Genomic DNA, 25546 nt, shown 5'->3' with positions numbered 1-25546 from the left:
TTAGCTTTTGTGGGTGGTGTATCAATGAACGCAAATGGTAGTGAAAGCTCATAAAAAATGAGTCAATTTTGATGAACGTTTTTCCTAAATTGCTTTCTTGATTGTTGAAACTATTTTTTGGGGGGGATGAGTGTTTTGGCCCACATGGTTTTGTTTCAGCAAAGGCGAAATGAGAATTCCAGTTTCTGAATTTGTGGATCCTCTGACGTTTTATTGCTTCTCAGGTTCTGTTTCCCTCTAAAAGAGAGATGGTACTCGATTACATGATTTTCCTGGGGCTATTTAGTGTATTAGTGACTATGCATACAGTATAATGATACGCAAATGTAAGGCAAAATGTCTTGTAAAGTACATGTGTTTTACATACAGATAGGTAGGAAAGGCTTCTATTGGGTGGTATCAGAAGTGTTCAACTGTGAAAGAAAAAGGACACTGAAAGACCAAATTTTGTCTAGTGTAGTGGTTTTTAGCTTCACAGTAAAAAGGCTGTTGGAGCAGAAGGGTACCTAGCTCTTCAGCAGGCTTAATTCAAATTTTCACCAATCTTAAGAGGAAAAGGATCAGGCCCCAGGTCTTGCATAGTCACCAGACAAGCATCCTTGTTTTGGTTGTTCAGCGTACTGAGCTGGTGGGAATGTTCCCCTTGTTAATCTCTCTTTTTCCTTGTCTGTCTACCTTCCTCCCCTTCACTCATCCCCTCAAATTTACAAAACCTGTAAAATTACCACAACCTTTTTAACTCTCAGCTTCCACGCAGAATACCAGGGAGCAACAAGCATAATACAAAATGAATAGCAGGAATCACAAAAACATGTCCCCGAACCAGAAATCCTAAATTAAATTTGTCGGCTTACCTAAGGACTAAAAGCTTTCTCTGAATGCTGCACTGCAACTTAAAGATTGAATTAACCACTTCCATCATGTTTTTGTATCACTAAAGTCAATCCGACTTCACAAAAAGAAAGTAATAATCAATACAAAAGTGCAATTTCTTAGAGTTTGGATAAGTATGTTACCAAGTTGGTGGAAATAATCACAAATTACAGTCCCTAAATTCTTTGAAAGCAAGGCTAGCATCCTTCAGTGAGGACTGAAAGCTTCCATTAGGACATAAACATAAGCAGTATTATCCTTCCCAGGAGGGCTTTCAGGGCCCTTTTATGCTTGACCATGCAGTGACATGCTGTTTAAAATAAAGTGCCCTTAATATCTTCTGAATCTTCTCAGGTCAAGTGATCCAACTGTATCATCTCACCCAGCACTTAGGTTTTAAAAATTTAAAAATTACTAGAACTGCAGGAGACCAAATGCTTGATATCTTCCCAACCTTCCCCCAAAAGACCAAAAATTTTGAATTATTTGAAGATATCAGGTGGGATTTGAACCAAATAATCTCACTGTTACTTGTTAGAGGCATGGGATGAAAGGAATGAGATAGTAATGGAAATCCATAAGCTGATAGACAGGAAAGTTTCATCTTGAATTACACTCTGGTTGTCCCAAGATTTTGGTCTTTCAGAAATGTTAAAAGCACAGACTTTTACCTAGTTCTTTTAAATACTGAGAGGACCTCATTAATCATCCTGGTTAGACGCTCAATCTCTTGCTGACCAGTCTCATCTCTTTTCCCTTATGATTCACAAAAGCCTGTAATTTGCTGTCTGATTTCAGGCCCTTTTGTGAAAGAGACTGTCAGGTTTTCGGCTTGCTGTGTAAAGCCTTCCAGTTTCAATCTCAAATGTGCTTAAGACCATTTGAATAATTTTCCAAGCCTTGGGTATCAGAATGAATTTCTCAGAGTGATAGTAGTATGGATGAGATTCTGGTTTAGCGGGCTTATGCCTGTTATTAGGGGTCTAAACCTTGGCTATATGGCAGTGAGAGAAGTCTGACCTTGTAGAAAGAAAATTGCACCTTTACATAATCAGGGTAAGACTTAAAATAGAAAGCAGATACTTCCTAGTAGATGAGAAAATTACAGAGGAGGTAAAAGGACGATGAGAAAACACATGAAGCAATATTCACCAGGTACCTTGTGATCAAACCACTGCTCCCTTTCATCCCTCCTGCTCATGCCCAGCAGCAGCCCCCTTGAAACGGCTGCTGCAACCTCTTCTTGTTTCTTTGTGGTGGTTTCTGAGGCAGAGAAAAGATGCTCTTTATGCACTGTCCCTTTCTCTTCACAACATCAGTGCTACACAACTTTGGATTTCTCCTCTTCGTACGTGCTTGCATTTCTCTGTCCTTAATAGAAAGCATTCAGTGCAATTTTGTTGTACAGAATCCACTACTTGTTTATCTGACAATACACTTTTTTTCCTTCGAGCTGTCATCTCGGTGAATGACTGTGAAGGCTTAAGTGAAACTAGCTCCTAGCAGCCTCCTGCAGTTGTATGTTTGACATAAAAGGTCACAAGAAAGACACAGTAGAAAGCATTTATATCTTCGTTTCCAAAAGCAATTGATTTGATTTCTAACTCTTTTTCCAAGCAATGGACACAGATCATCTTTTACATATGCGGTTCAATATGGTCCTATCCTGCTCCTCAGAAAAACCAACCATTTCCCTTTGGAAAGCCTTAAAAATACTGGACAAACTCATCCCAAAGCCAGATATATTTCTCAAATTGCCTTTCCAGTAGACTCTCTGCTCAGCTTCACTACTGATCCCAGACCTCCTCTCCTTGGATGTGAGAATTTTACTTCAGTAGTTAGCTTCAAGCTGAGAGCCTGTAGGTTGCAGAGAAAATGATGAATAAATAGGTTTGTTCTCATGAAAACGTGACAGTCATTAAGCAGAACCTTTTTGCATTGGGGCACGCTCATTCAGCTGCACCTCAAAATCTAGGTTATGCTTTTTTTTCCATTTCAGTGTATTTGCATCTATGAGATATGCAACAGAAAGTGAACCCTAAGAATTTTCCTATCTAATAAATAGGACAGAGAAATTAGAATCTGAATTTCATAGATTACATCATTGGATGGCCATGGGGTCAACCATCACAAATCTCCACAGAAGATCAAAAGCAAAATCCTTCATGATATTTCTTGTTTGCATCCATCTTCTTTACGTGTATGTGCCCTTATCTTGGTTTCATTGCTATTTTATATGGGTTTAGCGTAATTAGTATTGGAAGCATAATTTTGTTTATCCGATACTAATGACTTATAATAATAATAAAGTCTGCTGCAAAGGCTACCAAATTCCCACCTGTGTTAGAAAAAAAATAACTTCTTACAAGTTCTGAACATTGCAATAGGTTGGAATCTCCCTCAGTAAAGCATTTAGGTCAGGTTTTTAGTCAGGGATGGTTCATCGTGATTCTTCCTTTGGGCCGAGGAATGTAGTAGGTGAGTTCTTTAAGATTCCTTCCTTACCTTAGACGATTTAAAAGATTGCCTCACAGATGAATTATAGAAAGTTGTAGCTGAACTGGGATCGAGGAACATACTGAAACCTCCCTGAGGACAGCCTGTTTAATTTCTGTGCACTCAGCACTGCTGTCTAACTAGTTTAAACAGTTTTGATTTTTATATTTTTAACTTCTTTTATGAAATGTTCCAAGATATTTATGAAAGGGAGTTTTTTTGATCACTTTGTTTCTTCTTAAACCTATAATGTGAACAACACCATTCCCACTGCTCCCATGGGAGGTAAAGGAGAATGCAGGGAAAAGTCTCTGACACAAAGGCTCTAAAGCAGGAGTTACTTGCTTATGCCATCCACATCTGCCCTTAGTCATAATGAAATCTTATACGCATAAATTACTACAGACAGTAAAGGCCATTATGATAACCTAGTCTAACTCCGCTGCACAACACAGACCAAAGACCTTCACCAATCATTTCTGCATCAAGGCTGTAACACTAAGCTATAATCTGTCTTTTAAAAAAGCACTCTAACTTGATTAGAAGAGCTACTACATCCTTTAATAGGTTGTTCCAACAGCTAGTTATCCTCACTTAAAATTTGTGTGTTCAAGTACATCAAGTTTCAGCCTCTAAAATTTGAATCTCTCTATTCTGCATTGAAGAGTCATAATTCTTCCACAATTAGATACTACTTGATTGTGATCTTAGTCTTTTTACCTTCTTTTGAATAGGCTAAATAGACTGTTATTTATTATGCCCTCATTTTTCAGAACTCAGATCATTCTTGTAACACTTTTCTAGCTCTTTTCTGTTTGCCTTTTCTTTGAACTCCTGACCCTAGACAAGAGGACAATTTTCAAACAATGGTCTCATTTAATGTCACCATTCCAACAAAATAGCAATCACTACGTTTAGCCCAGAGAACCAGCTGGTAAAAGCACTAGTATGCTTCAATAATAAAACATAATGGCATGGAAAAACATCGCGCTAAATATTTAAGCCAAGAAAACAACTACCAGAACTTGGAGTTGCCTTTCTTCATTATTGCACCCATATGGTAATGTCCAACAGCCTATAAATAAGCTTACGTTACACAGATTGGGTATGGTTGAAAGTTAGAAACAACTGATGTGATTAAACCTGTGTATTAGTTCTGGTAACTTTATCCTTCAGGCATTCAGTACTCCTAGTACCAAGGAAAATGAATAATGAATATGGTGCTCTGTAGTTGTGTATTGGCCATGCTAAAACATGTGCCATGTAAATACATTATAGTTTGAACTTGAAGCTTGATGTCATAAAGTAGAGCCTGGATTGTTACACTACCATCAACTGACAAAGGATATAATTTAGCTAATCCATGGAGGACCTTTGTTTTGAGCTGTGATGCTATAGTCTCCTGTGCTTACAGAAGAATGTGTAATACTAATGATAAGTAGGATTTCTTTAGATGCCCCATCTGTGCTCTACATCCTCATGCAGGTTATGAAGAAACTAAGCACAGAAATCTCATCCGAAAAAAAGTACTATATCAAATATTTTTCAGCCTTTTATAGCTTAACATTAGAATTTTTACCTGTCTACAAAACTGCAACATATAAAGTTTCTCATTCATTTGACAACTTAAGTATTTTCTTTGATAAAAGCTCCAGTTTCTTCTTGGGTCTTCCTTAGTTATTGCACCCTAAAGATTACCTGGAGTATAAGGTGCTACATTACCAGTGTTACTATTCCTTTTAATAATACCATTTTGAAAAGCATCAGATATATCACATTGTGTTGTGGAACCCTCGCATGCAGCTCTGATAGCTGTGGGTGCGGTTTAAAAACGCGGTGAGAGACGGAAAGATATCCCTACTGTATCAGATCCTATACTATTACAGGGGAAGAAGAGAGATAAACCCATACTAGTGATAACTACCACTTCATGTCACCTGCATGGATTTCCTGATGCAGCTCAGATAAACTCCAGTGTGCCTGTGCCTCCTTTCATATTACTCTCTTCTGCTATCCAGACTCTCCAGGTCTTGATCAATTTTCCAGATTATATTTTTATGACATCAAAAGTTATCAGTTTAAGGCACAGCCTTAGTGGAATAAACATTTCACAAACACACAGATGGCGTTTCAGCCCTGATACATATATAATTGGCAGGTCAGATAAAAGATGGGGAAAAGGAAATAGCTGGTTTAAAATAAATGCAGGGAATGGAGATACAGTTAAAAAGATAATGGTTCTGATGAAGTGCCAAGAAATGAACAGAGAGCTCCTGGTTTCCATTCAATCATAAGAAAATATTACTTCCCCTAGAAGTTAGATATGAGGTTGGGGAATGAGTACATCAATCAACAAGGAAGAGTGGATTCAGAAAGGCTGGGGGTAGTGCCAAAGCAGGACCACCTGTCTTTGATCCTTAGGAAACCATTTTCAGGATTCTTGCTTCTGAATGATTCCATTTTTGTGGTGGACAAAATAACATTTTTCCATTACTTCATTTTCAGAAATTACTAAAATACATTGGTTTACACTTTCTATAAATACTTGAGTATACATGCACTATAGAAATCATGTATTCCAAAAGCTGAAGGTTAGCAATGTCATAAGCAACTGAAACCAGGAATTTATAATCCAAGATGTTGGGAAACCTCAAATAAGTGGTGTTACCAAGCCTGCCTGTAATATGATCAAAGTGAAAAAATCTACTAGAGATCAGAAGAAGGATGTCTGCTCTTCAAAGATAAAATGCCTTGAAATTCAGAAGCTGGTTGTAGAAGCGATGGTAAGTAAAAAAAAAACTAAAATGCAACAGCATGCACAAATTCTGGTGAACCAATCTTGAGAATCAAAAAGGCATAGTGACCCCTGTAGTTCATCCCAGCTTCAAAAATACTTAAAAATAATCTTTTACAAGCACTGAGTGCAATGATTCTGTGGTCGGTTTGCTTTGGCCAGCTGCCAGACACCCACCCAGCCGCTCTCTCATTCTCCCTCATCAACAGGAAGGAGGGGGAACATAACACAAGGAAGCTCATGGGTCAAGATGAAAACAGAGAGATCACTCACTAATTACCATCACGGGCAAAACAGACTTGACTTGGGAAAAATTAATTTAGTTTAAATAGATTTGGATACTGAGAAGCAAAGACAAAATTAAAACAACTTTCCCCCCATCCCTCCTTTTTTCCAGGGTCACTTCATTCTCTCTTCATTCCCACTTCTTCATGCACGACTCCTCTAATTCCTCCACTCGAAGCAGCACGGGGGTATGGGGAATGGGAACTTATGGTCAGTCCATAACAGCTCCTCTCTGCTGCTCCTTCATACTATCTGCTCCAAGCATAGTTTCTCCATGGGCAACAGCTTCCTTCAGGGCATTTCCACAGGGTATGATGAGGTCCTCCACGGGCTGCAGGGGGACAACCTGCATCACCATGGTCTCTTCGTGGGCTGCAGAGGAGTCTTTGCTCCAGTGTCTGGAGCACCTCCTCCACCTCCTTCTTCACTGACCTTGGTGCTTGTAGGGCTGCTTTTCACACTTTTTTTCCTCACTCCTTTCTTCACTGTGTGGCATCTTGCCTTTCTTAAATACGTTTTCCCAGAGGCACCACCAGCTCGGCTGATGGGCTCAGCTGTGTACTATGGTGGGTCCATTAAAGCTGGCTAGAGCTGACCATGTCTGGCACAGGGCAGCCCCTGGCCTCTTCTCACAGAGGCCATCCCTGTAGCCCCCCACTGCCAACACCTGGCCATGGACACCCGATACAGAATCATTCCAGGTTTGTAGCTGCTTTACAAACAACTGAATGCGTCCTGATCAAGAAATGAAGGATTATTGCTATATATACTGTGAGTACAAAAAAAGGAAAGAATTGAGTTACTGCCTTGTCTCAAGCCGTCGTGCATCCTGGAGCATCTTACACAGGACGCATGTGCTCTCCCTTGGTATGGGTGTCCCCTACCTGGCTGTCTTCCATCGCCTATAGAGCTGGATGCAGAAGCAGCCATCCGCACACCGCATGGCATCCGTAGTTTTGGAAGAAAGAACAGATTATGCTAGTGGAGTGATCTGCATGAAAACCCAGAGATTCCTCAGTCCTGTGTACATCAGGCCCTTTATGCACTGAGGGAGCACAGGGAAGAACCTAGCCACTAAAAAAGTACTTAATTGTTTGAAAGGGAAGGTTACAGTATGAGAATTACAATGCAATGCAAAGCAGAATCTTCTTGTAGTTGTTGGACTTTTCTAATCAAATCCATTTCAGTGTGAATCACTTTTACTCACAGATCATCTGCCTCAGTGCACATATTCAAAGGCACAACAAAAGGAATAAGAAACTCTACCAGATGCTTCCAAACATTTGTTCAGTCCTCCCTGTGAGGTGGCTTGAACAAACCATGGCATTCCAGCTCACCCACTTCTGCTCTTTTTCTTTCACATGGTGGCATTGACCTTCACTCCTGAGATGACCTGATGAGCAGGGGTTAAAGAGATGCAGGAGATGCTGTAGAGAGATCCAAGGTTGCATTGTACAGACTTGGCACAGCAAATGTGCAACGCTGGGCATATTCTGGGGTGGAATAGCTGCAGCACAGTGTGTCTTTATTTCATTGTTTATGTCATTGCAGGTTGTGTTTCAAGGAAGCAGAACATGGGATACCCAGGTTGGGTTCTGGTTTTTTTTGTTTGTTTGTTTTGGTGCTGTTTTTTTCTAACTTTGAAATCTTATTTACAAATTAGAACTAGGTTGTAACTCTTGCAAGGTCTCCAGCAACAGGACAGCTTTCCCATCCAAAAGAGAAACAATGAATCAGAGAGATTTCGATTTCTTAGATGAGCATGTGTGTTTATGTGAAATGTTTACCAGTCCTGGTTGTCTGAACAGAAAGAGAATAGAGATCAACTATTTTACATGCCCGCCGGGAGGAACAAAGAGAAATTGGTTTAATTTGGAAGAGAGAAGATTCTGGCTGGATGTTAGGAAAAACTTTGTAACTGATAGGGAGCCAAGAGCCCAACTCAGGACAATGTGTCATTGAGGGCTTTCAGGAAGAGGTTGGGCAAGAATCTGCAAGGGCTGATGCAGGAGCAGCTATTCTGCACCAGTCCAGGGATGTGGCCTAAACAATCTTTTGAAGTTTTTGTCTGGTTTTACAGTTTACTTTGTGCAAACTATAAATAGCTAGTGTTTAATCTTACTGTACACAGGAAGACTGGTATTTCCTGGTGTAAATTCAATTAAGTATTTCAGAGAAAAAAACAACAAAATTAACTCTCCAAACCAAAGCCTGTTCAACAAAAACCAGCACTGACTTTGACAAGCAATTCAGTTCTGGGCACTCAGATGTCCTGGGTTGGCTACAGGACTTTTGAGCTGAGAAAGGTTATTCTTTACCTGGATCTAAAGCAGGAAACGCTCTACAACCTGTCAGACTTTAAGGGCTGCACGTTAGACAGAAGTACTGGTGATGATACCTGGTGCTGTGATACCGAGTTGCAGATGGAGCTGTGAGTTCCTCTTTTTCCCTTCTCCTCAGCAATCTCCCCATTTTTTTTCAGTCCCTTTTGCAGGGCTTTTGTGCCTACCTCCAGGATTTGAATTTCAGTGCCACAATTCCCCCAAAGCATTACAGGAGTCAGAATTTCCATCTCGGTACATCTATTGTGGCAATGCCAGCGATGTGCCCAAGCCCCCTAGATTTCTCTGTAATAGGATTTCCTTTCAGATTACTGCAGGACATCATCTTTCTTAACCAATTGATAAAACAAGTAAGACAATTCAGTGGCAAAGCTAACTGATGTGTATAATCAAGGAAACCTGAGAACTTTTTTTTCCAAGTAGATCTGGCAATTTTCAAACCAATTTTGTTAATCAAACAAAACCAAGTGCGGGAGCTAAAAATTGAGCTGTAACCTTAAATATATTTTGTTCTGATAAAAATTTTGTCTCACTTTTCTTTCTTCCAGAAGAATATTAAGCACACTGTAAGATAAGTTGAATTAGAGAATTGCAAGGTTCTGCACAAATGTGAATTAGAAACTTTCTGTGTTACAAGGGTAAGTTTTGTAGCTAGTAGCAAAAAGCTGTATGCTTGGAAAAGCATTAAAATCTTCATTATTATAGCCAAAAATATGTTTGTTCAAGTACCTCATGTTTAGACACGGGTGAACTAGTCATAGGAAAGACTCGTATTTTTATTGCTATTTACGTTTAATGTGATAGAAACAAGAGGTTTCCGTATAATTGGGACCTCATTGTTAGGCATGATGCAAATAGAAAATAATTCTTTGCTAAGGAAACGGGGATAGAAGGAGATTTAAAAGTATGTATTCACACATAAGGTTAGAGTAAGGTGATTAGAGTAATTGCCTGAAAGATTTTGGCACAAAGAGGCTTTTGTAATACATTATTAAAAAAGACCTATCAGGCATCTGAGTGTGTCCCTCCATATGGGACTATCTATAAAACTACAGCCTCTAAAAACCAGAATTATAGAATGACATGAGGCTTACTTTCCTCCCTGCTAGCAAATAACTGGAGAACATTGCTGAGGCCTGACTCACACCCCCGTTAACGAGGGGCAACTCTGTAGGCTTCTGCAGAACAATGCTTTGTGAAAGGTGCAATGGTGAATAAAAGGTCCTTGACTTCAGGTCATCAGGTGTTTATCTCCACTGGCCTTCAAATATAGCCAATAAACCAGACCCTCACTCTGAGAAGTCTAATTTTTCTAGCAGAATGCAGCTGCTCTGATATATCAGAGGAAGTTGAGTATAAGCATCACCAGTGACGGAATTTAGTTTTTATGTTATTGTATTTTACTTCATGAATTTTGGTTTAGAACAACAAAGATTAAGCCATTTTGCAATATTTGCTTTTGTATGCTACAGTATAAATGCAAGAGATTTGACTTTCTCCTGAATGGTTACACAGATGTAAGGTTTACACAAGGTAAGGTTTTACTTCTCAAGTATAAATGGTTACAAGAGGAGGAGGAGAACATAAGGCTTAGAACAATAAGCGTGATAATGAGCAATCTGGATGCTGACCATACTCACTGCCAACTGCTTTTATGAGCATTATCAAATCAAAGGGAAAATGTGCTAAGGGGAATAAGGATGAATCAATGCATGGAAAACTGAGGGCAGTGTAACACATACTTTGATCCTATGGCAACCGAATTATTTAGATTTAAGATTGGAAAATGATCTGTCTGCATAATTTCACTAGCAATCTCAAAATCAAAGAACATTTCATTTCCTTACTTCATTACCTCAGTCGATGGATGGAAACAGTAACAATAGGACTATAAAGAATTATTATTATTATTATTATTATTATTATTATTATTATTATTATTATTATTATTATTATTATTAAATAAGGTTTCTTTTAATGTACACAGCTAATCCTGTTCTGGACGTGGAGAGCAAAATGTAGGGATGGAACTGGTATTAGAGGTTAATATTCCCTGTGATACAGAGGGAATATTTATTGAAGCAGTAGTGGAACAAATCCTTCATAAAGGGCCTCTTGGACGTGCCATCAGACCACTGGTGAAACCCTGTGTGTGCACAGTCTGTTTGGACAAACAAGCTTTGCATGTGAAGACTCTGCCGTAGGCATTTGCAGATGTCGGGTTTCATCTCCTGTGCCTACAAGACCTGAAAGCAGGATGAGGCTGAGGGCCCCCAGCAGATGTGCCTTATGTGATCTCACCTAATATATGCAGGAATTAATGTATTGTGAGATTTTTTGCTTATCCTCCTTGCAAGACTTTCACGTGGAAGTTCCCCGCGCACCTGTGTTTCTCTTTATTCGCTGCCACGACCCGGGCTGAGCTGCCCGGCGCTTTGCTGGGACTCACAAAGTGGCCATTCCTCATTCTCCTTTATGGCAAATTCAATCCAGCCAGAACTGGGGCCACAGCCACTCCTCACACAAAAGCATATGGGAATATATTAATAACTCCCTTCTCCACCCGCTCTTCAGGGCTGTGGAAGATTTCTCTTCTAGCCCTCGAGTCGACTTGCTACCTGGCCTGACAGCCTTGCTACAAGCTCTGTGTGTGCCTCTTACTTGGTTTTGTCAAAACTGTTCCCTGCCAAATGTAATTACATATTTGCTGGGCCACAGAAATTGTGATTTTCTTTCTGCTTCAGACTGAGCACTAGAGAGTTCAGGACTGAAGCTCAGGTCTTCCCTTTCTTTTAATGAATGCTGTAAGACTTAAGCTCCTGGGTTACGCTTTACTCTGGGCAAAATGATATTTAAATTATTCTCTGTATGGAGGAAGAGTTTCCACCTGTGAATGAGAGTGGCTCTCCCCTGTCAGATTACCCTGCAGAGCTGTAAAGGAAAGCCATGAGAAATAAGGTTCAAATTTCTTCTGCAGAGAACTTGAGTAACAGGGAAAGAAAGCACAATTTCTACCCCAAATTTACCTCATGGTATGCCTGTAAATATCAAGGAAAGAGACGTACACTCCTGAAGCCCAATTAGCTGCCACCTGAGACACCCTGAGAAAATGTCTCTCCACCCCACCCCACCCACCCCACCAAGATTTTTCCAGCAGCAATGTGCTCAGCATGCATTTTTTGCAGACACTCATTCGTACTCTCATGGGGGTACTCTCCCACTCCCATTACATGAACTTTCTGCCCTCATATAATGTATAGGGGAGAAAATGGCTTAATTTGAGAGTTTATGAATCACCAGAGTTCAGCACTTGGCACAAATTTGAGCACTGCGATACCCAAGTCCTTTCAGAGAGCTAGCTGTAAATGAAAAATGCCACCTGGCTATATCCGTGAGCGTTACCACTGTATTGTATAAAAGTTTCCTGGTTTAAAGTTTAAATCCATATGTTTATTTGTCCATAGGATTATTTTGCTTACAGTCTTATCTCTAGAGTGTGATTGAAGGATTTACTGAGATGACATATATGTCAGCATAAAAACAAATATTACTACAGGACCATTTTAAACACACTAGAAGTGTATCCTTAATTGAGTCTTGCTTAGTGGCCTGGGAATACATCTTATGTAGGATTGATTATGCGCTCCGGAGCTAGCAGGAAACATGCATGCAGGAGCACATGACATAAACAAAGCTCTGATGCAAAAAGGTTTAGAATAGAGCTCTTAACGGAGATGTTTCCTGTGGCATTGGCTTTGTTTAGACAGGTCTCATGATCTTACAGAAAAAAGAACATTTGGTGTGTTTAGAAATGCAAATATCTTTGTCTCTGGCATTTCTCATGGCTCGTCAGATTAAGGTTGCTCTAAGCGTGTGAAAAAATATTCAGAGAAACGACCTTCTTTTCCTTTTGTTAATACAATATCCCCAAATTATCTTTCCCATTCTAGTTTCTATTTCCTTTTGAGTCAAGACCAATTATCCCTGCAGCTTTCCAGCTGAATGCAACAATATTTCAGGGCACTGCTCACCTATTTACACACTGTAGTGCTCCGAAGCACAAATGCACACACCTCTCATCTGTCAATCAACAGCTCTTTAATAACTATGGTACACACAGAAATTTTGCAGTCATATTCTACAGGATATGTCTAAACCTGCTCTGAACCCTCTTCATGCCCTCTCGACCCTCAGAAAGCTAAAGCAGATTTTGATCCACTAGTTGGGAAGGAGGTAATTCCGTCTTCGCTATATCCTTGTACTATTTGTCAAACGTTAAAAAATTATCTCCAGAACCTCTTCGACTAGGAAAGCAGGTAGGATTGCAAACTGTCTCTTCTTTCATTGCCACCAGCTACTCAAACAATATTTTTTACAATGACATAGTTGACACCACACCTGTTCCTACCAGCATAAGTACAACGTGTCCCAACATAAGCAGCAATGTCCCCAAAGCAGTCAGGCTGTGAATTATGATTAAGGACAGGTTTGTCCCATGCTGTGGAACATGGTATGGAGATTCCTGAGGTGCCACTGACATCCAGTATCCCAGTTAGCCTTTTTTCTGTGATTTTACCCCTTTTCACAGACCAGCTTACCTTGTTGAGCAACTGTCTCAATACAACTGTTATGGCCAGTAAACTGAAGGATGCTGCAGGGTCCCTCCCGGTGCCTGCCCTCTTACTGCGGCGAGCGACGACACAAGGAGGTGCAAAGCAACATGTCCTTCTTGCATCAGGCTAGGGAGCCTGTCTCCTTCAAAAGGCTTTGCTTTGCGACCCCAGGGCACCAGCCCTTTTCCAGTAGCTCTCCTCACTAGCTTAGGGGAGAAGTGATGGATGCTGCGGCTTGGTAAGGTTGGTATTGGGGTTTGGTCAGGGTATCGGTGTTGGTTACTTTCATAAGGTTTTTACAGGCTATCACAAAAAGATATAGAAAAATTTAAGATACTGCACTGAGAGTGGAATTTACTAGGTGAAATTTGTTACTAGTGTAGCTCCATAGAAATATCCCAGCAGAGAATTTTGTTCACAGCCTTTTTTAAATACAAGAGTTTTCAGAAGCTTCTGGTGACAGGGAAAAGACAGTTAAAGGCAACAATTAAATAATAGCTGTCCTAAAGCCAACTGGAAATTGCCTTTGATATCAGAATCCATCTGTGCCAATAAGTGAGGCGTACTGAGGAGAAGGTTGAAACAAAAAAGAATAGAAGAGTCATGACTACTGGCGGAAAAATAGATGAAATTCAATTAGCTTAGCTTGAAACATGCATTCACCATTGTAAATGAAGTTTAACTTTTCCCCCTCAACAGTGGAATGGAAACTGTTCTACACATCCTGCCCTGAGAACAAAACTTCTCTGGGTTTTTTTTGGACTTCCCTCCAAAAGCTAATATATTATTATTATTACAGCTTGAAATCTCATTTTTATATACTGAGAAACAGCTTCCATACCTATCAGGGGAAGATGAAAGTATTTGCATCATGTAGAATATGTATATACATACTCTATCTGAGCAATAGTACTCGTTATTATTCACTGTAAGAACACAGGAAATCTATAAATGCCAATTCTGTAGAAGTTTCTAAACCAAATTTCTGAATCTGTGCCCTCTTGAATGTTTTCTCCTCATCATCTAGCTCTGAATTTTGTGCCCTGAAATGATTGCTGTAGTATTATGTAACAGGCATTCCCTCTTGAAGCTAATATAAAAACGCCTCACTAGCTGTTACAAATTCTTTTGAAAAATGACATTCTCTTCTTAATAATGATCTTCTCAGCTGCATTTTAGAAGATAAAATATAAAGCAATCTATGCTTCAGTAATAATGATCTACTTCTTCTTCATATCTCCCTTTTAGTAAAATACTTTCCCCCATGCATATGATTAAAAAATCAGCTTGCTGATCAGTTGGCTTTAGAACTGTCACAAATTTTTCATCAAGAAACGTACAGTAGATGAGCCTGAACAGAGTTTACACTGATTGAATGATAGTAAATGCTTTATTGATAGAACATATTATGAAAACAAAAAGTGCTGATGGAAGGGACTGAATAGTAAAAGGTATTGTTTTATGACCACAAAAGATTCCCTGAAATGATTTTCAAAAGCTACTGAACATAACAACAGAAATTGATTATAATCCAAGCAAAAAGATTTAATGTAGTGCTCTTTGCTTGGAATCAGATGCAAGGAACCAAGATTTTCAAAACCCCTTGTCTAAAGTTACTCTTTTCAGCCCAGACTGAAGATACCTAGATCCCAAACTTGAGTTTTTGCCATGCTAATGGAGCAGCTCTTTTCTGAAAATAACAATGCTCATTGTCTGAGCCAGTAACCGCTAAGTTGTAGCCATGTGTTTGGGTAGTCTTCCCCTCGGAGCATTGTGGTTTGTTTAGCTTCTGACAAAAGCATTACAAAATTTACTCTTAGTAGAGAATAAAACCAAAGGCAGAAATATGCCTGTCGTGTGCTCACATTATCACCTCAAAGCTCAAATGGAAAACACTAGTTTAGAAACCCTGATATCTCATACAAAAATCTCTGCCAACAAGTGACTTATTAGTCATCAGAATTTTTCATTCCAATCTTCCTACTGTTTCTCTTGTTTGGATTTTAAGAACTTTTCCAAGAGAAAATAATCTGAAATTCTTAATTTTTTGCAGGTATGGATTTTTACTTTTCTCCATACTTCTGTAGCAAAATAGGAAAAAATGTACAAGTATGAAGACAGGTGTAGAGGAATAAAAATATAGAAAAGGGCGCTGTAAGTCATGTGGTTTGGGAGAGTTTCCCAACATTGTTGTTTTCCATTTGAAATATTAAAACTCTGTGAAAAACATTGACGAAATGGGAAAACAATGTTGAAAACTAGCTGCAGCTCTCCTGCTAGGTAGCCAGTGGTACAAAAAAGGGTTTCATTTTTGTTAATTAGCTTTTTTTCATTGAAATCCCTTTGCAAATGGAATATAACCTGTTGGGTGGCTTAGAGGAAAATCTTCCCCATTTGCTAGCATTACACACATACGTAAACAAATCATTCCTAGGAGAGTAAACACATCATAAGGCAGCATAAAAATCCCTATACAAACAGGAGTGAAAGACTCCCATCCTCAGTGATTTAAGTGGTAGCTTGTTTCTTTCCTTTCCATACACTGATCAGATGGTCCTTCTAGCAACACCTCCACCCACCTCTCAGACCTGCTCATGATATCCAGGTGTTTTGGTAGAAGTCTGTCTCCTATCCCAAGGGATTTTCTTGCTTAGTCCTGCCAGACAGTATCACCAGCTAACATGGCTCAGAGGTGTAGTTTGATTCAAGCGGGCAATACCTCAGGGCAATACCTCAGTTCATTTCCTGTCCTTTGCAACATCTTTTGGTGTCCTTGAAATCTGCTGCTACTTCTTACAAAAGTCTGTGCACTCTCTTCCTGCAAAACCCTCTATCAGCTTTGTCATACAGTTCTCATGCAGAGAAGGCATCAGCTATTAAGGCAGTTGAACACATTAGTAGGTCTGCAAAAATAAACTCTACGTTTATAAGGTAAGAGCTCCTTCCCTTCCCCCCCCCCGCCCCGAGCCCCAGAATCCAAGTTCAAGTACAATGATGGATCATTTCTAAAGGAATTATGAGTAGTTGGTCCACGCAAAATAAACGCTTTGTGACAGCGTATTTCCATTTCATGAATGAATGATACTTTCTCCTCTACAGCCTCTTCATAGGATTTACTACTCAATACCATGAGGCTATGCTGCAGCAAAAGAAGGCTGGAACGATAAATTCTTCAGTATTTCTCTACCTGATTTTGGAACAACCAGTAATATAAGAATTGTATTTTGTGGTCACATATGCTGAATCTATTTGTTTCTACTGGACAATATATATTGCAATCATCACTCCAGCAAAGCCATAGTTATGGTTTTAATAGCCCAGTTGACCCAGGCACTAGTTTTCTCAATTATTTTTGGGTTGAAATGTCACATACTGGTTTCCAGAACAGAACTGAAGCTTTTCTAAAAAGCTAGCAGAAAACCCAAATAATTTGCACTCGAACATTTAATCAGTGATGAAATGACGCCTCTTTCATGGGTTAGTTTCTCCTAGGCCCCATTTGGATGCTGATGTTGATGGCCATCTGTAGCTGGTGCACACTGCAGAACTGGTATCCTCTGTGTTCTTTCTTATGTATTACTCAAATTTATCCCCAGATACACTTACCCAAAGAAAGAATTATTTTTCAGTATTATGGGTCTCTGGATCTAAATGACTACAAGAAAGCCGCAGCGACCTGGAGGGGCAGTTGTGAATGATAGGGGTGAGCCTGCTTGTGTTTCTGAGCTCTAACATCAGTTAATTCGATTGCAGTGCAGGAGTTCTCTATCTGAAATGAACAGGAGTCTGTAAATGCCAGCTTGCAGTCATTCTGCTGCTTTATTTTCTTGCACTAGCTGCACTTTTGCAGGGGGTTTGTGGAACAGGGAAGAAACAAGAAACATGAAGGAAGAAAAAGAGAAAGGGACATTAAAGAAAGTAAAAAGATAATTAATGGGTATTAAAGGGGAGCAGTCAGGGGCCTATAAAACCAATATCCCATTATTAAGGAAGGCAATTCAGTTATAGAGTCAGTGCACAGACAATTACATTCTTGCCAAGGAACCCTGAGGCTATTCATGGACCTATTTACCTGAATGTGTGTGTGTGGGGGGGTGATTGCTTCATAGAAAAGAATAAAAACGGAACTTTAAGAGAAAACAAACTTTTAAAAGCACATGCCAAAATTACATATACGTTAAATCAATCTAAGGGGGTAATTTACAGCTTTAACAATACTAAATAAAAATATATAGTTATCCTGATCTGTACTGTTTTTCCACAATGCAATTATTTATTTTAATTTTTTGGGTTAAATATTCAGCTAGCATATAAAGAAAGCGCTCGTCATTTATTTTGAGCATCGAAGGTTTAAAAATGGCTTATTTCTGATATTTTAATCTTGGGACATATGTAGTTCTCATTGTAGGATGTGCAATTGCTTAGGAAATATTTATAAAAATAACTTCAAAGAACAGAAACAGAGCACACTGATTTAGAAGCCTCATGAGTGCAGTTTTCTGGATATATGTAGACAAAACGTTGACATTTATCGTTCCAGAGCTTTTTTCCACATCCAGACAATTTGTCATTATTTGTATCCTGAGCAGAAATCATGCTCCTAGGCATTGAACGTGGATGTAAGAAACCCCAAAACAGGAACTGCCTCAGAAACATCGAAGTCTCAATGCAAGCACTGTTCCCAGAATCACAGCTCCCACAGAGATTAATACCTCCTTCCCAATCCTGTACCGCAGAGAGTGAGAGGTTTTGCACTGAATATTTGTGAATAATATGAACTTAAGCTAAGCAGGAAAATATAAGGCAAAAGTTTTCCTCTTAAAATTGTTCTGGCCTTTAGCTATAATCATAGATTCATTTAGGTTGGAAAAGACCTTTAAGATCACCGAGTTCCACTGTTAATCTAACACTGCCAAGTCCACCCCTAAACCACGTCCCTAAGAGCCACGTCTACATGTCTTTTAAATACCTCCAGGGATGGTGACTCAACCACTTCTCCGGGCAGCCTGTTCCAGTGCTTGATAACCCTTTCAGTGAAGAAATTTTTCCTAATATCCAATCTAAACCTCCCCTGGTGCAACTTGAGGCTGTTTCCTCTCGTCCTATCACTTGTTACTTGAGAGAAGAGACCAACACCCACTGATAAATCATCAGTTCTATAATATCTTCTATAGATACATAAGATAGCAAACTCAAAGTTATTAGAACTACTTCAGTGTACAAAGTTAGATATAAAAGTAGGCATTGACGATGCATATTGCAACTCTCAAATTTCAAGTCATTTAAAGCAAAGCCAGACGACAGATGAACTCCTTAACAAGTAGTACCTCAGTGATTACTCTCAAGTTTTTATTATATGTTTTTCTAACAATAATGATCTAGGACTTCTGTGGCACTTCTTTTTGTTCATAACTTTCAAAAATATTTATAATGAAGTAATATTTTGCTTATCCTATCATGAAACAAAGAGGCAAGAGATTGAAATGACAGGTTCAAAGTGCATAGCACACTGGGCTAGAGGCCAGCAATGGAACTCGATATGAATCCTTGTCCAGGCCTCAATAATATCTCTGTTTGCTGTTAACTTTTTATAAAACAGAATTTTAAAGTTTTAAAAGTTTTGGGCCTAGGACTAGCACTTTTACTCCATCTGAATAGTACCAAAGACTAAACAAAATGGCTGGCATTTTAAAGTGTTTTTGGAGTCCCCATCATGGCAGAAGAGGGCCTGAAAGAGTTTTCTGAAGTTTCTGAAGCCGGGTGGAAGGTGAATGGTACCAAGCACCTCTACAGCTTCATAAAAGACAGTGGAGGTGGGCAGACAGATTGGGTTTGATAACTAAACAGAACAGCATATTTATCAGCTGTAGCAATGGGACTTGTATCCTGTTGATCCCATGAACAAGTCTAGTGAGAAACAAATGTAGCCCGTGGCTTCATGATGCCCTTGATTCGCCAATCCCTCTCCCAGGGGGGCTTCAGCTGCCTCAGCGGCATCTGCAGACCAAGGAGCTGCAGACCAGCTCTGCTCACACCTTGCTGCAGATTTAGCCCTGGGAATCTTGTTTCTTTCTTGAGTGGACACAGAGAGGAAATAGATACTTTACGTAGTACTTGTGCAAGCTACATCAAGGATTATAACCGTATGTTAAGAGCATTTTCTAGCCCTGTGATATATTTAGGGGCAACCAAATAATAAACCTTATAACTTGCACGGAATATACAACTGTATTGTCATGCCCTACAATAGCACCTGCATCATAACTGTGGAGAAATGTTACTGACATTTTGAAAGGAAGAAAAGGATTTGCAATTCTAGATGTGACAACATATTCATGAATTCATCAGCTAGCACCTGATCCTCTGAAATGCCACTTCTACAGAAGGGTCAGGCACCTTCCATGCAAAAATGAATGAGGAATGAAGCAACATGTGCCATGGTCAGAGACTCCCATTGCTCAGGCTTTAACTAAAGTCTTCAGCTGTGTATGGAAACTAATTTCCTTGTTATTTTTATCCTGCTCACAGCAGCTATGGTATAAATCATGACTTGGTGCTTTATGATCTATATTCTTCACCACTTCAGAGTCAGTAGATCATGAAGACACATTTGACTTCCTGGACATAAACATAGTTCGTTTTATTTGGGAAAAAAAAAATCAAAAGCAATATTTTGGCTGGAGTGCTAAAGAAAATGCCTGTAAAATATTCGTATGTGTATGTGACTTTACTGTGTTAAGGACTGGGGGGGCGGGGGGGGCAGGGGTGGGTAGGCAGGGGAAGGGAACATGCTGTAGGGGTCTATAGTTACTAAATTAATTCTAAACAATTAAGAAAAATCTTGTGCCCTGGACCCAGCCAAATGTGTGTTAGACAGAGTTTGCACATGGCAGATGATAGAAAAGATTTAGAGATCTAGAGATCCAAATGGCCTAAGGAAGAGATGAGCAAAGTTTGCCCACCTATAGCAATATATGTGCATCTTTCTATAGACTATTATTTTGATGCTATCCAATTATTAGGACTTTCCTTTTGTTTATTATTAGGAGGAAACAGCTCTTAGAGTCATAGGTTAATTCAGGTTGGAATGGACCTCAGGATGTCTCTAGTCCAGTGTCCTGCTGAAAGCAGGGTCAGCTATGAGGCCAAACCAGGTTACTCAGGGCATTATCAAGTCGGGTCTTGAAAACCTCTACTGACAGACAGCACAGCCTCTCTGGGCAACCGAGATATTTTGTTACATGACATATAAAACCTCAGGGATGAGTAAGTGCATTGAGTAAATTGAGTTGTGCTTGATTAATCGGAGAATGAAATGGTTAATTTGCATCCAAAAGTCCTAATGACTCTTTTTAATATGTTTCTTCCTAATGTTTATTTTTGCATTACCAAAATAGAAAAGGAACAGTTATTCTTGTAGTCCTGTAAAATATCTTTTCTGTTTGTTTCTCCTCTGAAAGAAAGGGAGGGGGAAAAAAGTAATTTCTGTCATTAATTAATAGTAACCGTTACCACAACAAAAATCTAGTTAACACACAAAAAAATTATGACTCTTTTTGAAAACATTGTAACCTGAGGGCAGCCTCAACCTATGTGACTATCAGTTATCCCAAGCTGGAGATGGCAGAATTATGTACGAATGAACTGCTGCTGAACTCTTTCTCCGGGAACAGACAGGTTTCTTCTCCTTCCACATTTAGTATACATGACTACTTTTTAAAATTACTTCTACCCACTTTTTTCCTTTAATACCACATTAGGGGACAATCCTTTCCCTTAGTTATGAAAAGTACGAGTTTGATAGACATTAACTGGCGTTTCTGAAGGTGGTAAATACTGTCAGGAAGGCTCCTCTGTACAAAACGTTCACCTGGCATTCAAGTTCCCTCTATGATCATCACTTTGCCAGAAAAATGTACACAGAGTTGCTCAATAGCCCAAAATGTTTGCTCCCAACAGGCACATTGCCAATTAGGGAGGCCATCATGCCTAACATTGGAATCATGTATGTTATTTCTTGACTCTGTAACATATATTTTTCATTGAGTTTCCAGGTAATTTCTGGATTATTGAAGACATAGGTTCAGTAATCTCGAGGGAGGTGACCTTCAAAGTGTGAGAAAAGAATGATCTAGTAATCCACATTGTATCCTGAGACACTTCGCAGGCACTAAAAGAAATGGAAGATATGAAAGGTCCCTGGGTTTATCTCTGTTTTTCTGCCTGAATTTGAGCCTTGACCCATAAATGAGGTTGGCTATTTCAGTGGCTAGCTTTTTGGGATCTTGGGTCAATTTTTTTCTCTTTTTTTTTTTAGTAGTACTTCTGATTTCTGTACTTTGCCAGAAGTACAGAAAAAGTCCACCCCTTTGGGGTGTAAATCATAGGTCAGAGTTATGCCCTGAGGTACCTGTTCAATACATGGAAAAAACAGGCATCTAGAAATGGGAGTGTGAATCCAACACTGGTGACTAAAAATACACAGTCCTTAAAAAAAAGCTAGCAATGCCAGTGCCTCCTCACAAACTGGAGGTAATGCCTTACTTGCGTCTGATTCTGCAAAACCCAAACTGCCTGACCTGCCTGCCAGCTGGGGTCAAGCAAAGGAGAGAAACATTTAGTTTGTGTATCCTGATAGGATTCGTGTGCAAGTTCTGTGGACATGCAACGTTCACAGAGCCAGAAGCAGAACTTTAAAGCACAGGCAAAACTTTACACATTGGAGCTCAGCAGGGATCTGAAAATCAATAGTGAATTTGCAACTGGAAGAATCCACATGAAGTAGAAACTTGTTAAGATTTACCTACCTAAATGCCATTAATCTTTTGGTTTCTCGTCAGCAAAAAGGGCATGGTAGTCCCTCCTTAAGGCATAAAGATATTGACAGACTAAGCATGACAAAGGTTATGAAGCATTTAGATAAGTGATAATGGAGCTCAGAGCTGAGTGCCCATAAACCCAGGGGCCTGGGCTGCCCAGGACCCAGGAGCCTGGAAGTCTCGGCTTTCTGGCACCTTATCCAGCAGCCTGCCCAGGAGCCAGCCAGACAAGCCAGTAAGCAGTCAGGCCAGCAGAGGCTGATTAAAGATCTCCTGGTTTCCATTATATATGGGGCAAAACAGACACATTCCTTAAGGAAAGATCAGATTTCATCAAAGTAGCATTTTTTCTGGCAGAAAAACATGCCATCCAGGAATCTTTAATGACTTCTATTGCTAATTGTGTTGTTAAAACAATGCATCATGTTCCTCTGATATACCATGAGGTATTTTTGCAAACCAAAACTAGCAGTCCGATGGACTGACTAAAAGTCTCCCTTTAATCACTGACAGAAACTGCTGCTGATGTAAACAAATCAGTGCCAACCTTAGCGAATGCACATCTATAGACACTGCAAGCATTTATTGGTGATAAAACAGCATGGCTTGGAGTGAGTCAAGAACTTTTAGCATCACTCCTGTTACTCCACTAGAGGTACTTACACATAGCACAAGCCAGCATCGAAGCACCTCACAGGTAATCTTCTGGGGAATCCTCCTAGCACACCTGGGAGGAGGAGGAGAAGTTCTATCTACCCTTTGTAGATCGGACACTGAGGCATACAAGGTAAAGGCACAGCAAGCGTGTGCTGTGTATTGTACTCAGATTGCAAGCGAGGAGTGCAAAAAGGGAACAGAAAGACAAAGTGAAAGAGTCTGCTGTAATGTGGAGTGATTCAGTAGGCACGTATTTTCATATTCTAATCTTTGCTGGACACTTGAAATTGCTCCTCTCGGTACAGCTGCAAGGGCCCCAGCTGAACAGCTCCACACGCTTGTTTGCACCAAAATCTGAGAGGCACATCTGAGTAGGTGGTCTCAGATAGGGCATCCCCACTACAGACAAGATTAAGCCTTTTCCTTAGTTCAGCTGTGGCCTTTTCTTTTAAAATTTAGCTGGAGTGGCTGGGGGTTTTCAGGTTTTCTCATATTCTTCCCAGTATTTGACATGTGTTGCTTTCCAGATAGAGAATGTCCTTGTGGAATGAGAGTGTTAGTCTACTGAGAGACAAAAAGCTAGCTCAAATAAAACATTTATGTGCCTGAAGGAAAGGCATTTTAGCTGCATCACCTTTATAAATAGTCTATTGGTGAAAGTACTCAGTGAGGAAGTGGGAGACCTCAATATTAATTTCTTACTCCAACAGACTAAGGTTGAAAGGGATGCTGTGCTGAAAGTGTTCTGCTACAGAGGAAATAATTTGAAATGTTGAGTCAAAGGCATAGAGAACAAAAACAAGAGAAACATGTCCCTGCAGCCTAGGGTTAGCCTCTCTATTGAGTGTGCTCTACATCTCAGAACCAGTCAGGTTGTTATTTCTCTGACTCATGTCACTTACTAGCCATCACATCAAAAGACCTAGTGGCCTGCTTTTTAATTTATTAGAGGAGACTTAACGGAGTTAATGGAGGGAAATATGAATCCTCATTTTTTTTCCTGTTGTCAACAGGGTGTACGGCTTTCTCTGTCAGCAGAGAGCTATCAGGAGAGAGTATCATACAAAATGAATGACTGCTGTTCACAAAAATGCTGAAACACAAGTAATTAATTTTGATGAAGCAGGCAGCTATATTTGATTTGTGTACTTTACATTCAGGACCTTTGATAAAGCACTTCCGTTAAGAGAGTTACATATAGACAAATTGAATTAAGTGCTGGTTTACTTTTCATTAGATTTTTTAGAGAAGTTTAGTAAAGAAAATTGCTTTACAGCAGAATGCCATTTACTGACAGAAAAACTCTTTTTTCTAGTGTAAACAGTATCATCAATGTAGTCTATTAAAAATAAGCTTCTGCAATTTTGTATGAATTTGTTTTCCAAAAGAAAGAAAAAAAGGAGGGGGGGAAGGAAGACTGGTATTGCAAGGTAAGATGTTAGGCTAGGACTAAGACACCAGCTTTCAATTCCTAATGTTTTCCATGCCACTGTTTCTTTTTTTCTGTAAGATACTGGCAATCTGTCTCTACCTTATCAACTGTTGTGCAGTTGAATTAAAAAATGTTTGGGATAGTGTAGTGAAGGACATGTGCCAGAGGACAGATAAACTACTTAAAATGTCTTCTGTTGTACCCTGCCACTTCAGACAAAGGCAATGTACCAACTGTAGGTATCACCTAAATTCAGACCAAGCATGATAGTCATTGTGAGTGGAAGATACCCCAGCCTTTCCCTCTAAACCAGTAGTAGAGTTATCCAACCAATGGAGGTCCGGGCATCTGATATAACCATCTGAACGCTGACTCTCTGAGCAATTTGCCACTTTTTGCTTCCTTGAGAAGCAGTATTTCTACTGTTTCCATGTTACATACCTCCCCCAGTCTTCCTCAGGAGTTCAAAGTGATTGGGAAGCCACAAAATGAAAGCCAGCTCAGTTATCAGAATGGGTTCTAGGGAAATTTCACAATACACCCATGACCCTTCAAACTGCTGATTACTCCTTTCTCACACACCTTAAGTGTCAGACTCTCTCATTTCTGTCCTGAAACTGAGATGTGCAGGGTGTATAATACGAACTGATGCTTTTTGCTAAAACTAGACCATATTCAGTGTAGCATTATTGATGCTATATGGCCTTTTGGGTCCAAGTGCCAAACTCTATTTTTGGCTTAATTTCAAGGACAAAGGACAAACTTAAGCTTGGTGTTGAACACTGAAGTGAACAATCCCTTATCCCTACCTTCTCCTGTGTCATCTTTTGTATGGCCTAGTTGACCCACAGATCTGGAAGGCAAATTAACATTTGCTATTGTGCAATGAAAAAGGCAAATTCCTGCACTGTACTTGTCTACAGTGCAAAGAAGGTAAGTAAATATTAATTCCTCCAGTGTTGTGGGTAGTCATGTCCTCACGCCCCATCCCCCCTCCAAATCAGAGCCTTTTCTCTGAAGCATCTAGTTGCCTTCTGCTCACCAACAAGGTCACAATGAGCAACCATGAAAACAAACTCACAGATAGCATCTGGCCTTCATTTTGCACAGTTTGTAGGTATTCTCTCCTTCTTGATTATAGTCATGGTTTAAAGTTAGAACATTCTCCTGAACTGAGTGTTGTTACTGACATTTCCTACAAAATCCTTACACTTCTCAGATGCTGTTCTAACAAA

This window comes from Calonectris borealis, chromosome 4, assembly GCF_964195595.1.
Source record: "Calonectris borealis chromosome 4, bCalBor7.hap1.2, whole genome shotgun sequence".
Taxonomy (NCBI): domain Eukaryota; kingdom Metazoa; phylum Chordata; class Aves; order Procellariiformes; family Procellariidae; genus Calonectris; species Calonectris borealis.
The sequence above is the reverse complement of the archived record's forward strand: the minus strand, read 5'-3'. Positions refer to the sequence as shown.